Genomic DNA, 18,109 nt, shown 5'->3' with positions numbered 1-18,109 from the left:
CCTCACCCCATCAGCAGGAGGTTCAGCAAAGCAGAAGAGAGCGAGCCCTTTCTCGAGGAGCTCAGAGCAGAGGAGAGCCAGAGGAGGCACAACAAGGTCTGCCATACAGCAAGGAGCAGTGCAGAGCACAGGCAGGAGCAAGGGAAAGGGGCGTGAGCGCAAGCGCAGGTGCTGGCAGTGCCCGTAAGCATCGGGCTTACGGGCTGTGGGAGGTCCCAGCTGAGGTCCTGGGGGGAGCAGAGTGGCGCAGCGGAAGCGTGCTGGGCCCATAACCCAGAGGTCGATGGATCGAAACCATCCTCTGCTAGTCAATGCTTGCTTGCTTTTTTTCTTCCCTCGGCATCAGCCACTGCCTCTCCCTTGCATCTTTCGCCAAGTTTTAACCCGCACTGCTGCGCTCCTGCTCTCTGGGCACCCATGGCCATGGCTCTCACGCTCCCTCAGCCCCTTCTCTCTGCCACCGCCACCTTCTTTCCCCTTTGCTTTCCTAGCAGCCACCACTCCCAAAGTGACCCTCAGCAAGGCAGACGGGTGGCTGTGGAGCAGCAGGCAGAGCACAAGCCCACAGCTCTCCCCACAAGGCAGCGGGTGTCCTGGGGACAAAGCTGTTTCTCCCTTCCCATCAGGCAGCTCAGTCCCCAGCTTCCCAGCCACAAGCAGGGACTTCCAGGGCTCTGCAGCTAGGGGGGAGCACAAGCCCAGTACTAGTTTGGGAGCCACCAGTGTGATTGACTTTACCACCTGGGGGCTTCCTCCATCCTAGCCTGTTTGCTGCTGTGCCCACTTGTAGGTGCAGCCGGGAGCAGGGCTGGGCAGGGATTCCCAATGGGCACTGTATTGGCTATATGTGGCTAGGTGTTGGCGGTGCAGGGGAGAGGGCGTGCTGCAGGGTGGCCTCTGTGAGACGAGCCGAGGGGCTGCCCCACACCACACACAGCTGGTTCCAGCTCCCTCCGCAACACTCAGCCACCTGCGAAGCTTGTGTCATAACAGGGCACCCATGCTGGAGCTGACTAATATTCCCAAAGGACCTGCAACCTGTGGAGAAGCCACGCCACTGAGGACTTTTCCTGAGAGTCCTGAAGCCTGTGGAAGAGCCCATGCTGAAACAGATTTTCCTGTTTAGGAATGTAAAACATGTGCTGGAGTAGTCTGCGGTGAAGGACTGTAGCTGAGCCCGGAAAATCATAGAATCATGGAATCATAGTATGCCCTGAGCTGGAAGGGACCCACGAGGATCACCATGTCCAACTCCTTTCCCTGCACAGGACAATCCCATATTCACACCATGTCTCCGAGGGTGTTGTCCAAGTGCTTCCTGAATATCATCAGGCTTGGCACCATGTCTACCCCCCTGGGGAGCCTGTTCCAGTGCTCCACCACCCTCTGGGTGAAGAACCTTTTCCTAATATCCAACCTAAACCTCCCCGGGCACATCTTCCTGCCGTTCCCTCGGATCCTATCTTTTGTCACCAGAGAGAAGAGAACAGCGCCTTTTCCTCCTCCTCCTCCTCCTGTGGGAAAGCTGTAGGCCGCGATGAGGTCTCCCCTCTGTCTCCTCTTCTCCAGGCTGAACAAACCAAGGGACTTCAGCCGCTCCTCGTACGGTTTCTCCTCTAAACCCTTCACCAACTTCGTGGCCCTCCTTGGGACACTCGCTAGTAGCTTTATATCGTTACTATACTGTGGCACCCAAAACTGCACACAGTACTTGCGGTGAGGCCGCACCAGTGCAGAGTAGAGCGGGACAATCACCTCCCTCAACCGGCTGCAATGCAGGGCTTGACGCACCCCAGGACACGGTTGGACCTCTTGGCTGCCAAGACACACTGCTGGCTCATGTGCAACTTGCCGTCGACCAGAACCCCCAGGTCACTCTCCGGGGAGCTGCGCTCCAGCCGCTCATTCCCCAGTGTGTATGTATATCCAGGGTTCCCGTGCCTCAGGTGTAAATTCCGGCCCTTGCCCTTGTTAAACATCATACGGCTGGTGATTGCCCAGCTCTCCAGTTTGTGGGAGGAAAGGCAGTGTTTTGTTTCTTTCATTCCTCACTACCCAAAGCCACAAACATGGCCTGACCCTTTTCTTCCCCTCCAGCTGCTCAGACCAGAATTCAGTGCTGGACACACACCCCTCTCTCACGCCCACATTCGTGTCCACTGAGCAGCAGGTCCACTGAGCCCTGGGCCTGACCGTAGGTCTGTCCAGAGTGCGCTCCTGGAGCCCAGGGCTGGTTTGTCTGGTGCCCTGTTCCAACCCTGGGCAGTCCCTGATGCCAATCTGCTCTACCCACTGGCTAGTGCTGCTTGAGATTTCCTAGCCTTTGCTAGGATTTGCTGCTCCTCACCCTGTATTCACTGCCTAGTACACCTCCAGATTTAGTTGCCAACATCTCTCTCTCACACACACACATACACACACAGAGAGGAACACGCACCCCCACAAAGAAAAGAGAACACAGTCGGACAGGCACGAGCTAGGACTAGAGTGCAGTGAAAAATAGCAAGTACCTTCTTGTTCTTCATGTATCTGGAAAGGGTTTCCAGGATGAGTTGCTCCTTCACTGGCACAGCTGGTTCCATCCCCACAGCAGACCCAGTACAGGACACAGCTGAGCCATCAGCAAATTTTGTGGCCTGTATGAAAACAAAAGGGCAGAAAATGCAAGACAGAGAGAGGAATGGGAAAAAAAAAAAAGCCAGAAAGATAAGAGGGAAAATGAACACCACCCCTCCAATCCCATTTGGGTGGGTAGAGGAGTCTGGAGTGAAGGTGTGATACCTGGGTAGGAGGAGGAACAGTGGTGTATTATACTTGCCTTTTATTTTCTCAGTATGCGAATCTATTTCAATTAGCAATAAATGAATTTCCTCCAAGTTGAGTCTGTTTTGCCCACAACAGGTTTTGCTAAGCCATGTCCCTGTGTTTATCATGATCTGGGAGGTTTCTTATCCTATTTTCTATGCTCCGCATCCCACTGAAGGTGGGGAAAGGAGTGAGCAGCTGGGTGGCTGAATAGCTATGCTTACACCAGCACAGGTGTACGCACACAAATGCACATATACTTGCACAGTATATGCACAGCTGGCACTTGTATGAATGCAGGTGGGGAGCAGTGCCATTATCATCACCCTTAAGCACCACCAGCACTCACAGAGGCATTAAGAAGACAGATGGCCTGATTCTTTTCTTCCTCTCTGGCTGCTCAGGCTGTAGATCAGTACTGTCCCCCCCCAAGCCCCCAATCCTACATGCACATTAGCAGGTCCCTGGAATGCTGGGACGTACCATAGGGCTGTGCAGAGCCTGTGCCTGGTTTGTCCAGTGTCCTGCTGCAACTCTGGGCAGTCCTGGATTCTGATCTCCCCTGGCTGGTGGCTGGTACAGCTTAAGCTTTCCTAGCCACCATCTCACACTACAGAAACATGCATTCTATGTAGCAACTTGTAGTAGTATGTGTGCAGGACACCAGAATTTGGAGGTCAGTCAGGCCATGGAGGAGCAGGAGGCAGATTACCTATTCAGAAGAGGAACAAGTGACAGAACAAGAGGCAGGTGTGTTGGTGGTATAGTGGTGAGCATAGCTGCCTTCCAAGCAGTTGACCTGGGTTTGATTCCTGGCCAATGCAATGTTCCCTTTTTCTTTTTAATATAGCCAGGCTCCACAGTGCCCTGCCTCTCCTGCTCCAAAACCAACCACCCAAGGGCTTCCTTCAGCAAGCTCAGCTCTCACCAGTAAGGAAGCAAGGCGGACACAGCAGCTGCCTGCCAGGCAGCTTTGCTGCTCCCTGTCAAAGCCATGCCCACAAGCACAGAGCTCTGCCCTACAGCTCCCAGTGCCCACCGCAGCCCTGGCTCCACATAGTCTCGCGCAACAACTGCATGTCCTCCAACCAGTTCATTCTGAATTGCTAAAGCCAGCGCATCATTCCCTTTGGAGGGTTAGTGATGACAGGCACCCTGCAGCAGCAGGTCCTTTCCTTTTCCTCACGCACCTTGATACCCACAGGTGCTTGGGAGGAAAAAGCACCTAAGCTGCTCAGCAGTAAAGCAAGGCCTCCCACATGTAAGCGCGCAGCCAAGCACAAAGGAATATCGAGTGCCGCTGTTCCGTCTCCCAGATGAGGCAATTCTCTCCTCAACACTGCACCACCAAAACCTCTCAGCAGTCAATGCTGCTCGAGGTGCCTGAACTTTGGGGCAGGTGCACGTCTTCCCCTGACCGAACGCTGTTGCTTCTGCTTTCTCTCTTTGCCCAATCTGTTCCCGGCAGCAGGTGGAAAGACTTCTGCAAAGTGCCCTTCCTCTGCAGGAGACCTGGACGTCTGCATGCCAGGTGCCCTTATAGGGACTCCACTGGTGTCACCGTGTGGCTGATTCCCACTTCTGCACAGGTAGGGCCCCCGTCAGCCCTGCCAAAGGGACACTGATGTGATTAAAGTCTTGGCTCATCTGCCATACAAGCCCAGGCTGGGAGATCTGGGTTTGCTTAGCCTGCGGAAGGGAAGGCCAAGGGGGCACCTTATGCATGTGTCCACACACTTGGGGCGGGACAGCGGGCAGGCAGAGTAAAGAAGAGAGGGCCATCTTCTTGTCAGATGTGCCCAGTGGGATGGCAAGAAGCAATGGATGCGGGTGGAAATACAAGAAATGCCACACAGAGCAACCCTTTTTTACCCTGTTGAGGGTGGTGAAAGACCAGTGTCCCAGTTGGTCCAACGTGACTGTTAATAGAGACCTTTTGATGGGTCCGCTCAACTGTTGTCTGCAAACTTCCCATGAAAACCAGCCATTGCAATACTCTCTTTCATTGGTGTTGTGGGAGTAAACTCCAGGGAATGGGCACGGAGTGGAGAGGAGGAAAGCGCTGGTTTTCAGCTCTGGACATGGGCAGTGTGACTTCAAGATGGGGTTAGGGTGGGCATTTCAGTAGGGGGCAGAGCAATCACAGTCCCCCTCTTTGTAACTCCACCTACTTGTAGCGCTGCTGATGACAGAGCGGGAGTGTGTAAATACTGTGCCACCCTAAACCCTCCGTACAAGCCCACTGCCCAGAACAGTTCTTGACTGTCAGCACATCAAAGAGTTTTGCTTCTTCTGCTTTAAGCAGCCCTGGAACCGGAGACTTGAGAAGCTTTGTCCCCATCAGGTAGAGGGTGGAGTTGTGAGAGGCTCCTTGTGTTTCCCTTGGCCCACAGGCCAAAAGTTGCAAGAGAAATAAGGGTGCCTCAGTCCTTGCTTACCAGGAACATGGTTACACCCAACTCCAGGAAACTTCAGGATGTCTCTGCAATGCTGGAGCCTGGACAGGGTACGTCAGCGTCCCCAGGGTGACGTCAGATAAGACAGACAGGCCTTTGAGCCATTACATAAAGAGCAGGCCTCCTCCCACCCCTTCCCCACATTGCATACCTGGCCTTAGCGTGTCTCTTGACCACCACCTAGGCATTATTCACCTTCTTTTGTACCCTGCCACAGCAGCATGCTTTTCCTGCCAGTTGCAGCTAGCAGCACCAGCAGTTGCAAGACAAAAATGCCTCTCTCCTGGCTCCAGTACCAGCACCGCAGTCAGAAGCCCAGCCTGCAGCCCTCCCAGCAGAGAGAAAGCACTGACCTCAGCAGGTCTCAAGTCTGCGGGGAAGTGAGGGGAGCGGCTTAAACCTTCAGGGGAAAGCTGGGTGGTATTTGAGCAGGAGAGGCTACCTGCGGAAGACATAAGGCATCCTGGAGCCAGGCTGAAGAGACATTTGTCAGCATTGGCCAGGAATCAAAGACGGATCAACTGCTTGGAAGGCAGCTAGGCTCATCACTATTCCACCAACGCACGTGTGGGCAGTGCTGCCTCCTGCTCCTCTACTTTACAGGCTGCCCGGCCTTCTCCTTCCAGCCCCTCGCACATCCACTTCCTCAGCCCGGTGCTCATGCTCAGCCACTAACTTCAGCTGCAACCACCTTTGCCCTGCATGCAGGCAGGCACTGCCACATGCACCGCCTCCACCCTGGCCCCTTAAAGCCACTTTCCAAATATTCCTGCTCCAGAGTCAAAAGGGAATCAGAGCTACTTTCATCTAGCGACGGAAATTATTACTTTTGCAGGTTGCTTGGCTTGTTGGTCCCTGATCAGGATTTGGACATCCCTTGCCAGTGCTGGCAAAAAGGTCTAGACACATCTATTCCTCCAAATCAAACCCTCCCCTGTCTCCCTCTAAGTCATCCACACCTCCCATTTACGCTCCCTTTGCCCCTTCACACGCTTCCTCAGCCAGGCTCCACCTTGCCCTTCCCATAGACCTCTCTGACTCTCGCAAGCCATTCCCCCTACACAGTGAACAACCTGCATGGCAGTCGTGGTCTGTGTCCAAGGGCTGACACCACCGTGTGTCCCCAGGAGGCTGGAGGTGCTGCCGGGGGGTCACCATCTGCCCTGCAGCAATGCCCCCACCCTAGGGCTCACAGCAGGCTGGGCGTCCCCCTCAGATAAAACTGAGAAGCCAAGCAGGGTCTAATAGCCCACCCCACACAGCTGCCACCATCCCTGGTTGTCTTCACACGCTGCCTTCCTTTCTTCCCCGGAAGCTGCCGAGATGCCAGCTGGGGAGTGAAAGCACCCCGCCGAGACAGGATATCCCAGATGACTGGCTGACGACAAGGCACAGGGGTTATGCCTCTCGAGGCCTCTGGAAGCCTGGCAGCAGGTGCCTGTCATGCTCAGTGCAGGTCCCAAATGCAGGGCTTTGAGTGGAGCCTGGCCCTGAAAGTCCCAGGGAGCCAGGTGTCATTGCAGAGGGCATGTGCTCAGCAGGGCGGAGAGGGCTGGAGCAGGTAGTTGTGGCCGAGTGGTGAAGGCGATGGACTAGAAATCCATTGGGGTTTCCCCGCGCAGGTTCGAATCCTGCCAGCTACGGGGGCTCAGTCCCCTTTTGGGCTCCCTGCAGTTGACCACGCTGCAGCCATGGGACTCGGCTCCACGCTGTAGATGGTTCCCAGGGAGACAACAAAACCCCCTTGCCCACCTCACTTGTCCTCTCCTTGCACCAGAAATGCCTGCGTGGACGGCTGTTGGTTCTTGAGCAGAACTTAGGAGCCTGATCTCACCATGCATCCCCAGCAGCACGGCCCCACCAGCTCTCTTCTCTACACCTGAAACTACAGCCGCTCACCTCCAAAGAGAGCCTTCACAACACGGCCCTCGGTGCTAACAACAAAGGGACGACACCTCGTGGATCTCAGATCTTGCCAGCACTCACAAACTGCTCCTCGCTCTAGTTTGCACAAAGGCAGATTGCTGCGGAGTAGCAGGCAGAGCAGAGCAAAGCACAGGGCTCCCCCAGGAAGCCAGTGGATTTCCTGGGGACAAAGGTGGTTTTCCCTTCCCATCAGGCAGATAAATTCCCCAATATACAGCCGCAAGTGAGGACTTTTGGGGTTCTTCAGGTGAGGAGGTGGGAATGGCTGGTTCTACTTCAGGAAAGGCCAGTGAGATGGACTCTATGACCTGGGACGTCTTCCATCCTAGCCTGTTTGTTGCTCTTCACCCTTGTGCTTGCTGGCTACTGCAGCTTTAGGTTTAGTTGCCTACATTCACACACACGTACACACAAACACACCCACCCACAAAAAGAGGAGAGCACAGTCACACAGAAATGAGCTAGGAAGCGTGTAATTAAAAGACAAAAACTATCACCTCCTTGTTCTTCATGCGTCTGGAAAGGGTTTCCAGGACGAGTTGTTGCTTCCCATTCCCAGGGATCTAGGTGAGGCAGACCAGCCCACAGTGCCCCTTGTGCCCTTCTGGCAGAGAGGAGTGGCACTGACTTTCTTCCAGGCCTCAGGAACCTCTGCCAGTCATCGTGACCTTTCAAAGGCAATTGAGAGCGGCCTCTTCCAGAAGTCCTCCTTGTCTGAGTGCTTCACGAGCTGTCAGCAGGAAGACAACATGGGTATCTGCAAGTGACCTCCCTGCTACCTGAGTACCTGAGTACTTCAGGTACCAGAAGCCAACACACAGCTTGGATGTTGACTGTGAGGTCACTTGTCTGGCTCCACAGGCCATGTGCAGGAACATGGCTTGTGCTAGGTGCTTGCGGTCCTGATAAGCAGCAGCATGCACATTTTGGGCTATGTGCTTGTGAGAGCACTTCGACCTCATTGCCTGCTGGGCCAGCAGCAGGCATGCGGTTGGCATTTTGATTTCAAGGTCAATTCTGCCTCTGCAGCCGATGGGCCAGAGTAGGCTCACGGCAGCGCTAGGTGCTTGTGAGGTCACTTGTGCCTGAATTAGCTGGTAGGACAGAAGGAGTCACGGGGCTTGGATGCTGATTGCAAGGCCACTGGTACCTGAGTAGCAGATGGGCCAGTTAGAGGCAAATTGCAGAAAAGTGGACTGTAGTCTTTGAACAGTCACAGGAGGTTGTCTAAGGATGGAGCCAGACTCTCCAGAGAGGTGCCCTGCGAAAGGGCAAGGTCAACACTAACAAGTTGCAACAAAGGAACTGCCAGTTGTCTTTGTGGGAGAAGAAGTGACAGGGGACACTGGCAGCCCTGGAAGAGCTGCTCAAGAGACAGTGACATCTCCAACAGTGGCCGTGCTCAGAAGTCCACAGGCCAAGACCAACAGCCTGCTGAGGTGCCTCGGAAGTGCGGTCTGTTCACAGCAGGAAGTCGGCCCTGAGAACCTCCAGAGGTCCCCTTTAACCTTCATGATTCTGGGATACACTGAGTCTCATGGCCCCTTCTCAGCCACCGAAAGGCAATGCCTTGGAAGGCAGCAGCAGCATGAAAGTCCATAGAAGCAGCATTTGTTTCAGGAATGGTGCTACAATGTTGTGCTGGTTTTGGCTGAGAAAGGGTTAATTCTCTTCACTGTAGTGCCTGTAGTAGTCAGGGACCTTTCCAGCTTCCCATGCTCTGCCACATGGGCAAGAGGCCAGCAGGGGCGGGGCCACAGCCAAGACAGCTGACCTCAGCTGGCCACTGGGATATGCCATACCATGTGACGCCATGACCAGTATATTAACGGGGGCAGTTGGCGCATGGGGGTTGTTGTGGCGTCGGGTCAGTGGGTGGTGAGCGGCTGCATGCAGTACGGTTTGTTTTGGTGGTTCGTTCCCCCTTCGTTCCCCCCGCCCCGTCCCGGCTTTCACACCTCTCATTGTCTTCCTTTCCATTGCATTTTTGTTGTTGTTGTTTTATTTTAACTATTAAACTGTTCTTACATCTCCCCTGTCCCACTGGTGGGGGAGTGAGCGAGCAACTGTGTGGGGCTGAGTTGCTGGCTAAACCACAACAAATGCGTAGAAATGCCCTTGAGGAAAGCAGCGCTTTGGAGGAATGAGGCTGTGAGCTCTGGTATCCCTGGCACGCCTGAGACCAGACACTGTGTCCACTGAATTCCACAACAGGGTGACTCATGCTTGCATGGAGTTCAGGGTTTTTCCCAACTCTTCCACATCACGGTGACTCCCAGGTGCTCTGGGAGACTGATCCTGATACCTTTGGCCTGCCTGAAGCACTGGGCTGCCATCTGGTGCTTCTGAACCCACAGGTTAGGCCATGCTGTCATGTGCAAGCCTAAGATGCCAAACGGCAGGTTGCATTCAGAGCGGGCATGGGAAACGCCCGGTCACCGGAGAAGGGTCAATTCTCTGCAGAGTCACAACTCTGACAGCATGTCCCGGAGAAGCAGCACTGCTGAGGTTGCCCCCTCCAGGGGCTTGAGCACAGGGAAAGGGACGGTCCTTTCCCATGCAGATGCTGTGCCGCTGTAGGAGGAGGGACGTCCCTTCTGTGGCTGAGTGTCCTGGTTTCAGCTGGAATAGGGTTAAATTTCTTTGTAGTAGCTAGTATGGGACTATGTTTTGGATTTTTGCTGGAAACAGTGGGGATGATGTGGAGATGTTTTAGTTGTTGCTAAGTAGCACTTGCACTGGTCAAGGACTTTTTCAGCTCCCCATGCTCTGCCGGGTGCACACGAAGCTGGGAGGGGACACAGCGGGACAGCTGACCTGAACTGACCAACGGGATATTCCATACCATATGACGTCATGCTCAGTATATAAAGCTGGGGAAGAAGAAGGAAGGGGGGACATCGGGAGTGATGGTGGTTGTCTTCCCAAGTAACTGCTACGCGTGATGGAGCCCTGCTTTCCTGGAGACGGCTGAACACCTGCCTGCCCATGGGAAGGAGTGAATGAATTCCTTGTTTTGCTTTGCTTCTGTGCGCAGCTTTTGCTTTACCTATTAAACTGTCTTTATCTCAAACCATGAGTTACCTCACTTTTACTCTTCCGATTCTCTCCACCGTCCCACCAGGGGGGAGTGAGCGAGCGGCTGCGTGGTGCCTGGTTGCTGACTGGGCCTAAACCACGACACTGAGACAGCATTTCTCCAAGCAATGGTGGGTGTTTCTGGGGCTCTGCCAGTCTCACCCAGCACTCGAGGAGCAAGGGTTCTGGGCCAGTGTGTTGCGCGGGCCAGTGCAGGCAGCGTCCTTGCTCAGGGCGTTTTCTCCTTGGCTTCCGTCCTGGCAGCACTGCTCGCTGGAGCTGCCAAGGTCTCCAGCCCATTTGCTTCCCCAAGGTCATGGCAAATGTTCCTTCCACTGTAGCCTCTGATGCTGCTCCTCCCTGGGGGACGCTGCAGGGGGGACACTTTGTGCTGAGGACCCAAGGCTTGCTTAGCTGGGAGCAGAAAAGGTGCCATTTCTGTGCCTCCCTGAACCCTGCAGACGTGTTACTTCTTGTCTGTTGTGTTGCTGCATTTTCTCCTTCTCATTAAAGACTTTGAATATGATAGTGGGAGACTCGTGATCGTTTGTTCTCTGTCACTTAGCACCTGCTCTGTAAGGAAGAGCAATTGGCCTCTGCCCTGAGCTTACTGCTGGCTGACGGTGGAGCTCTGTGAACTGACACCAATAAGAAGCAAGCAGGCAAGAGAAATATTGAAAAGCCTCAGACGAATAGAGCATGCCTCTGTGACCTGGTGATCGCAGCCCTGTGATATCTCTCAGGGTCAGCCCCGAGTCCCACCACTGAAAGCATCCAAGAGCCGATTGCATTTCTTCTGCCAGTGCACCCAGTGCGTCTTGCAAGTATGCTCAAGAAGCAGTGACTTTTCACTGCCTGCCCTGAGTACTCCCTCTCAGAGGACAGAAGGAGGCTTACGAGCTGGGCTGGGAATGACAACTATTCCTGCGATGGTAGAAGAAAATGGACATATGTGCTCAGCTGAGTTGTGGAGAGATCCTTCAGAAACAGGCAGGGACAAGTTGCTTTTCCGAGGCTCCATCTCATCCGGAATCCTGGCATTTGGAAGTCAGGTTTTATACCACCTTTCCTTTTCCTCATGCACCTTGATACCCACAGGTGTTTGGGAGGAAAAAGCACCTAAGCTGCTCAGCAGTAAAGCAAGGCCTCCCACATGTAAGCGCGCAGCCAAGCACAAAGGAATATCGAGTGTCCCTGTTTAGTCTCCCAGATGAGGCATTACTCAGCGCTGCACGACCAAAACCTCTCAGCAGTCAATGCTGTTCGAAGTGCATGAACTCTGGGGCCTGTGCGCATTTTCCCCTGCCTGAATGCTGTTGCTTCTGCTTTCTCTTTTGGTCTAATCTGCTCCCAGCAGCAAGGGCAAAGTGCCCTTCCTCTGCAGGAGACCTGGACATCTGCATGCCAAGGGCCCTTACAGGGACTCCATGGGCGCCATTGTGTGGCTGATTCCCATTTCCGCACAGCTAGGGGATCTGTCGGCCCTGCCAAAGGGACACCGATGTGACTAAGGACTTGGCTCCTCTGTCTTACAAGGACAGGCTGGGAGACCTAGGTTTGGAGAAGGGAAGGCTGAGGATGCTGGAGAGTGGACAGGTGGATTAAAGAAGAGAGGGCCATCTTCTTGTCAGTGGTGCCCAGTGAGAGGGCAAGAGGCAATTGATGGAGGTGGAAACACAAGAAGTGCCACACGTAGTAGGCCTGTTTTACTGTGAGGGTGGTCAAAGACCAGTGTCCCACTTGCTCAGACGTCAGTGTCAACACAGACCTTTAGACAGGTCCTCTCAACGGTTGTTTGTAAACTTCATATGAAAAACAGCCACTGCAATTCTCTGTTCCATTGGTGTTGTGGGAGTAAACTCCAGCGAATGGGTATGGAGTGGAAAGGAGGGAAGTGCTGGTTTTCAGCTCTGGAGGTAGGCAGTGTGACTTCAGGATGGGGTTAGGGTGGGCATTTCAGCAGGGAACAGAGCATGCGCACTCATGATCTCCCTCCTCCTAACTCCACCTACCTGCAGCGCTGCTGATGACAGAGTGGGAGTCTGTAAATACTGTGCTAACACAAACGTTCCCTACAACCCCAAGGCACAGAACAGGTTTTGGCTGTCAGCACAAAGAAGGATGTTGTCTTGTTACTCTAAGGAAACTTGAGAAGCTTTCTCCCCTTCAGCTAGAGAGTCTAGTTGGGAGAAGCTCCTTGTGTTTCCCTGGCCCACAGGATGTAACTTGCAAGAGAAAGGAGGGTGTCTCAGTTCCTAGTTACCAGGAACACGGTTACACCCAACTCCAGTAAACGTCAGGACGTCTCCGCAATGCCAGAGCCTGGACAGTATAGTTCAGGGAGGTCCTCTGCCTGGTTGCTGCCTTTCTGGACCATGGATGGGACAGGGAACCAGGAAACACATGCCCAGAAAAGAAGGACTCAGCCCTGCCACCTTGTTGCTTCTTCCCTCACCAAGAGGCTCTACCAGCTCAGGCTGCCCAGAGCCTCCCTGGGACCCCTTTCAGTGCTGAAGACAGGGCACCACGCAGTCCAGCTGGTCCAGCCCTGCCCTGGGGTGACTGGGAGCCACCTCCACCTCCAGCAATATTGCAAGACAGGCACCACTCAAGGCACTGAGAGGAGGGGATGAGGTTTCTCTGGCTCTCTAGCAGGCTGCGTGGGGGCAGGGGCAGCCCTTGGCCGCAAGGGAGCAGCAAGGTCAGGGCTGCGCCAGGAGGGAGGACAAGACGGGAGTTGTGGGGAACGCAGCACAGCAGGGCCAGGGCAAGGCCCGCGCAGCAGGTGTGAAAGGCATGGTGCTGGCCACCATACAGCTTGCTTAGAGCAACAAACACCGCCTACGACTAAAAGCTTTACCTCAGTGTCAACATGACCTGAAGACCCAACCTAAACCGGCTCTCTCGGGCTGAGGATACAGGTGATAGAGATGCTACAGATAAGAACACAGACGGTAAAGCAATAGGAGATTGGTCTTTCGAAAAAAAAACAGGTATATAACCATGGCCTGAACAGCAATGTGCCTGAATCTAGTATGAAACCCCTCCACCTGCATGGGACATTGGTTTAGAACAATGAAGATTAACATCCCACTGACCTTATGTCCACAACAGCTGCGCGGCACAAGCACACAATGATTTGGCGAGGAACAGTAACTGCTTGGCCCATCCTGTAACATGAGTACCTCGACTGGTCAACAGAACTGTATTGTTAACATATACAAACCCTGCTTTCCTCTATAGCTGCCTCTGCAGGTGATGGGCCATCCACAGGAATATAGGTTGTGCTAGGTGCCTGTGTTCATCCCAGAGTGGATAGCACTGCATGGTGTATCTTCTTGTACGTTGCCCCTTCCCTCCATTTACCGCATGGGGGCTTCCTCACCTGATGTGCTTCTGGGTACGCTGGTAGGGTTGGCTGGTCCTGGCAGCCAACCGCAGGTCTGCCTGAGAGCAGGTGGGTGAGAGTGGGTGGCCCCTCTGTGAAAACATGTTCCAGACAGGGCAGAAAACACCAGAGAGAGGGAGGAGGAAGGAACAAAAAGAGTGGGAAAGAGCAGAGGGAAAATGCATCCCTCTTGGGCAGGTAGAGGAGTGTGGTGTGAAGGAGCAAAGCTGAGCCTGGGACGGGGGAGAGGAGAAGCACTGTTTTCTGTTTGCCTTTTTGTTTCTCACTAAGTGAATCTGTTTTTCGACGGCAAACATTTAATTTTCCCCAGGTCAAGCCTGCTTTGCCCACAACAGTTTTTGCTAAGCCACGTCCCTGTGTTTATCTTGAGCCAGGAGATTTCTTATCCTGTTTTCAGTGCTCTGCATCCCCTGAGGGTGGGGAAAGGAGTGAGCAGCCGGGTGGGTGTTTGGCTGTGCTTAAACCACCACAGGTACATAGACACAAACGCACGTACGCTTGCACAGTACATGCACAGCTGGCACACATACGAGCGCAGGTGGGGAGCGGCACCGTTACCAGCACGCAGCAGCTTGAGTTTCCCTAGCCAACATCTCACACAGAGAGAGAAGGGCACACACGTCCCAGCAGCCTGAGGATGTGTGTGTGGGCAGGGGGCTGGAAGGAGGAGGCCGGCCAGTCTGTGGAGGGGAAGAGCAGGCCACAGGCCAGTTTGTGAGCTGGGAGAGCGGGAGGCAGGTGAGATTGGGAAGTGGAGGAACAGGAGGGAGACCAGGCTCGGCTCGGCTCGGCTTAGCTCGGCTCGGCTCTGCTCTGGAGGAGCAGGAGACAGCAGTGAGGACAGGTGCGTTGGTGGTATAGTGGTGAGCATAGCTGCCTTCCAAGCAGTTGACCCGGGTTCGATTCCTGGCCAACGCAGGCAAGCTTTTCTTCAGCCTGTCTCCACAGTGCTCTTGCCTTGCCTGCTCCTAAAGCACCCAAGGGCTTCCCTTACAATTTCAGCTCCCATAGGGTGGTCGAGCCACTCCCCTTGACTTCCCCTGCAGCCCAGAGGCCTCATGTCCAAGCCGCTGGGCACCTCCTAGCCCAGCAGACACAGGCCTGGCTTTTAGCGAGGCCAGCCTTGGCAAAAGAACTTGACTTGGGAGGGCTGCTTTGACCACAGAGAGGTTTAGCTCAGTCATTGCTCAGCACTTGGTGCATCTCCCGTCCTTTTGCCCTCACTCTCCAGCCCCTTTCCCACACACTGACTCCTTGAGACCGGCACAGCATTCCCTCAGGGGTTGGTGTGGCAGAGTCCTCCTTGCCCAGCCTTCCCGCCTCCGAGCAGGGAAGAAGGGAGCACGCTTCTTGCCCCATGAACCATCCACGAGGCAGCACTGCGCGCCAAGTGCTCTTGGCTTGCCATATGGTGAGGCTCTGGAGGGAGCGGAGGAAGTCACGGGTAAGGTAGACCTGTGCCTGGAGCCCCCTTGACAGGATGTTGTTGGCATGTGCAGAGCCATAAGTTGCTGACGGTTCCTTTGGTTGCTCCGGTGAAGAGTTGCCTTGGCCTTTGCGAGACACGTCGGAAGTGTGCTGCCACTGTGCTGGGTACTCCTGTTCCGTGTGGTCTGCAGTGTGTGTAGGAGGTGCGGTCGCCTGTCCGCAGCCCTCGCTGGGAGCAGGGCAAGGGTGCTCCCAGGAGCCAGGTCTCCCTGCAGCAGTGCCAGGAGGAGGCTGGCTGAGCTGGGCTGGCTCTGGCAGCTGCAGGGGGAGGAGTTGCAGCAGCAGCAGCAGCAGCAGCAGCAGAGTCGTGGGTCAGGATGGCCGAGCGGTCTAAGGCGCTGCATTCAGGTTGCAGTCTCCCTGGGAGACGTGGGTTCGAGTCCCACTCCTGACAGGCTCTTCTCTCTTGGTGGCCTCCTTCATAGCTTGCCTCCCTTCCTCTCCTAAGTAGGGGCTTCTTGGCCCTCCCTCTGGGAGGGCTCTGCTCAGCCTGCTGACCATGTCTTGCTGCATGACCCAGCTCCTGTGGAGGGAGCAAACGGGTGTTGTTCCCTGAGCAGAGCAGAGCTGAGCCACCAGTAGCAGCTGGGTGGGCCTACCTAGAACAGAAACATGGAGGGAAGTCCCCTAGGCAAGTTCACTTTTCTGCCCTTCCCTTCCCTAACAAACGCACATTCTGCATGCATGCCTCTTGCCTAAAATGGGGACCTTTGGACATTCTTCAGCAGACATTGACATGCTAAATCCTCTCTCCCTGCTTCTGCTTTACCCTTAACAACCCTTCTGGTTGGAAGGCACTTCAGGGAGTCAGAGAGTGCGTCCTCCTGCTTCAGGCAGGCTCACGCCAGCTGATTGCTGCTTTGCCCGTCCAGGTCATAAAATACCTTGAGGATGGGCGTTTCACAGCCTCTCTGGACCCCGTGCTTAGGCACCCTCAGGGTGGCCATTTTTGTTTGTCTAGGAAGTCACAAAACGCCTGCTTAATTTCTGACCAGCGCCTCTCCTCCTCCAGACATCACAGCAAACTCCTTGCAGGCACCGGGAGGCTCCTATTAGGTCATAGAATCATAGAATTGTTAAGATTGGAAAAGACCTTTAAGGTCATCGAGACCAACTGCCAACCCATCACTGCCAAGTCCACCACTAAACCATATCCTCAAGCACCACATCTACCCTTCTTTTAAATACCTCCAGGGACGGAGGCTCCACCACCTCCCTGGGCAGCCTGTTCCAATGCCTGACTACCCTTTCCATGAAGAAGCCCTCAGCTGGAAAGACCTTGGGAGGGAAGGACCAAGGACTGGTGTGGCCTCCTGTGTGGGTCAGCGCAGCAGAGCTGCAGCTCCCAGGTGCTGGGAGGTCTCTGGCTGCCCATTGAAGCCTGCAAAGGGGCACAAAGTGTCCCGTCAGCCAGCAGTAAGCTCAGGGCAGAGGCCAATTGCTCTTCCTTACAGAGCAGGTGCTAAGTGACAGAGAACAAACGATCACGAGTCTCCCACTATCCTACTCAAAGTCTTTAATGAGAAGGAGAAAATGCAGTGACACAACAGACAAGAAGTAACACATCCGCAGGGTTCAGGGAGGCACAGAAATGGCACCTTTTCTGCTCCCAGCTAAGCAAGCCTTGGGTCCTCAGCACAAAGTGTCCCCCCTGCAGCGTCCCCCAGGGAGGAGCAGCATCAGAGGCTACAGTGGAAGGAACATTTGCCATGACCTTGGGGAAGCAAATGGGCTGGAGACCTTGGCAGCTCCAGTGAGCAGTGCTGCCAGGACAGAAGCCAAGGAGAAAACGCCCTGAGCAAGGACGCTGCCTGCACTGGCCCACGCAACACACTGGCCCAGAACCCTTGCTCCTCAAGTGCTGGGTGAGACTGGCAGAGCCCCAGAAACACCCGCCATTGCTTGGAGAAATGCTGTCTCAGCCACAGAAGGGACATCCCTCCTCCTGCAGCGAGCGGCACAGCATCTGCATGGGAAAGGACCGTCCCTTTCCCTGTGCTCAAGCCCCTGGAGGGGGCAACCTCAGCAGTGCTGCTTCTCCGGGACATGCTGTCAGAGTTGTGACTCTGCAGAGAATTGACCCTTCTCCGGTGACCGGGCGTTTCCCATGCCCGCTCTGAATGCAACCTGCCGTTTGGCATCTTAGGCTTGCACATGACAGCATGGCCTAACCTGTGGGTTCAGAAGTACCAGACGGCAGCCCAGTGCTTCAGGCAGGCCAAAGGTACCAGGAGGTTGTGTCCTTTGTCTCCCAGGGCTAAGAATGAGATCTGGCAGAGGGTCTCTGCGTGTGTTTCCTCCCGTCTGAGTGCTGGGAGCAAGGGCCCTGCTCTCAACACAGAGACTCAAACCTTGGCAGAAGGAGGACAGCACCGGTGCAGCTTTTCCCTGCTGCGTGCTTGGACCCTTCTTGGGCAGGGAGTGTGGTGGTGCCAGGGTATGAGGGAAAGCTCCCTCAGGCTCACAGGGAAACACACCTGAGTCTGGGGCAGCCTTGGGAGAGAACACCTTGTTCTCACTGAGGGAGAGGCCACTTTAGGGCAGAAGGGGACAACGTATCCTGGAAGAAAGGACCAGGGTTTCAATTCAGCCAGGACTCTTCTAGCACACATGGAAGGCAGTCCAGCTTGTGTAACACACAGCAAGCTGCTTTGGGTCCTCCTGCCAGCTCTTCCCTCTGTTGAACCTCATCCCCTGCCCTCTCTCTTGGTCGCCTCGTTCGGCAGGGTCAGGAGCTTGGCTAGGCCTGCCACCGATGGGGAAGGATATCTGGTTAATGGCTGCTTAGTATGAGCTACAAGATGAGAAAAGGAAGAGGCAATGACCCTTCTTGGGCAGATTGGCAGCTGTCCAACACGGGTGTGTAGGGAGGCAGCGGCAAAGGCCACAAGTGCAAGCATCGAACCACCGATCGCTGGGCCATGAATTCCTCTGTGAGGTGCAATGT

General features: G+C 54.8%; 4 non-coding genes across 4 annotated transcripts; all 4 read left to right on the top strand.

Moving 5' to 3' along the window:
* The first annotated feature begins 235 nt into the window (after positions 1 to 235).
* Positions 236 to 307, top strand: TRNAM-CAU (transfer RNA methionine (anticodon CAU)). The gene has a single exon. It is a non-coding gene; the product is annotated as a tRNA-Met (tRNA).
* Positions 308 to 6,822: 6,515 nt separating this feature from the next.
* On the top strand, positions 6,823 to 6,904 carry TRNAS-AGA (transfer RNA serine (anticodon AGA)). The gene has a single exon. It is a non-coding gene; the product is annotated as a tRNA-Ser (tRNA).
* A 7,616-nt stretch (positions 6,905 to 14,520) lies between these two features.
* TRNAG-UCC (transfer RNA glycine (anticodon UCC)) lies at positions 14,521 to 14,592 on the top strand. The gene has a single exon. It is a non-coding gene; the product is annotated as a tRNA-Gly (tRNA).
* Positions 14,593 to 15,473: 881 nt separating this feature from the next.
* On the top strand, positions 15,474 to 15,556 carry TRNAL-CAG (transfer RNA leucine (anticodon CAG)). Its single transcript has one exon. It is a non-coding gene; the product is annotated as a tRNA-Leu (tRNA).
* Positions 15,557 to 18,109: the final 2,553 nt, after the last annotated feature.

The sequence above is a fragment of the Phalacrocorax aristotelis genome, chromosome 7, assembly GCF_949628215.1.
Source record: "Phalacrocorax aristotelis chromosome 7, bGulAri2.1, whole genome shotgun sequence".
Classification (NCBI taxonomy): Eukaryota; Metazoa; Chordata; class Aves; order Suliformes; family Phalacrocoracidae; genus Phalacrocorax; species Phalacrocorax aristotelis.
This window is presented reverse-complemented; position numbering and strand designations above follow the sequence as displayed.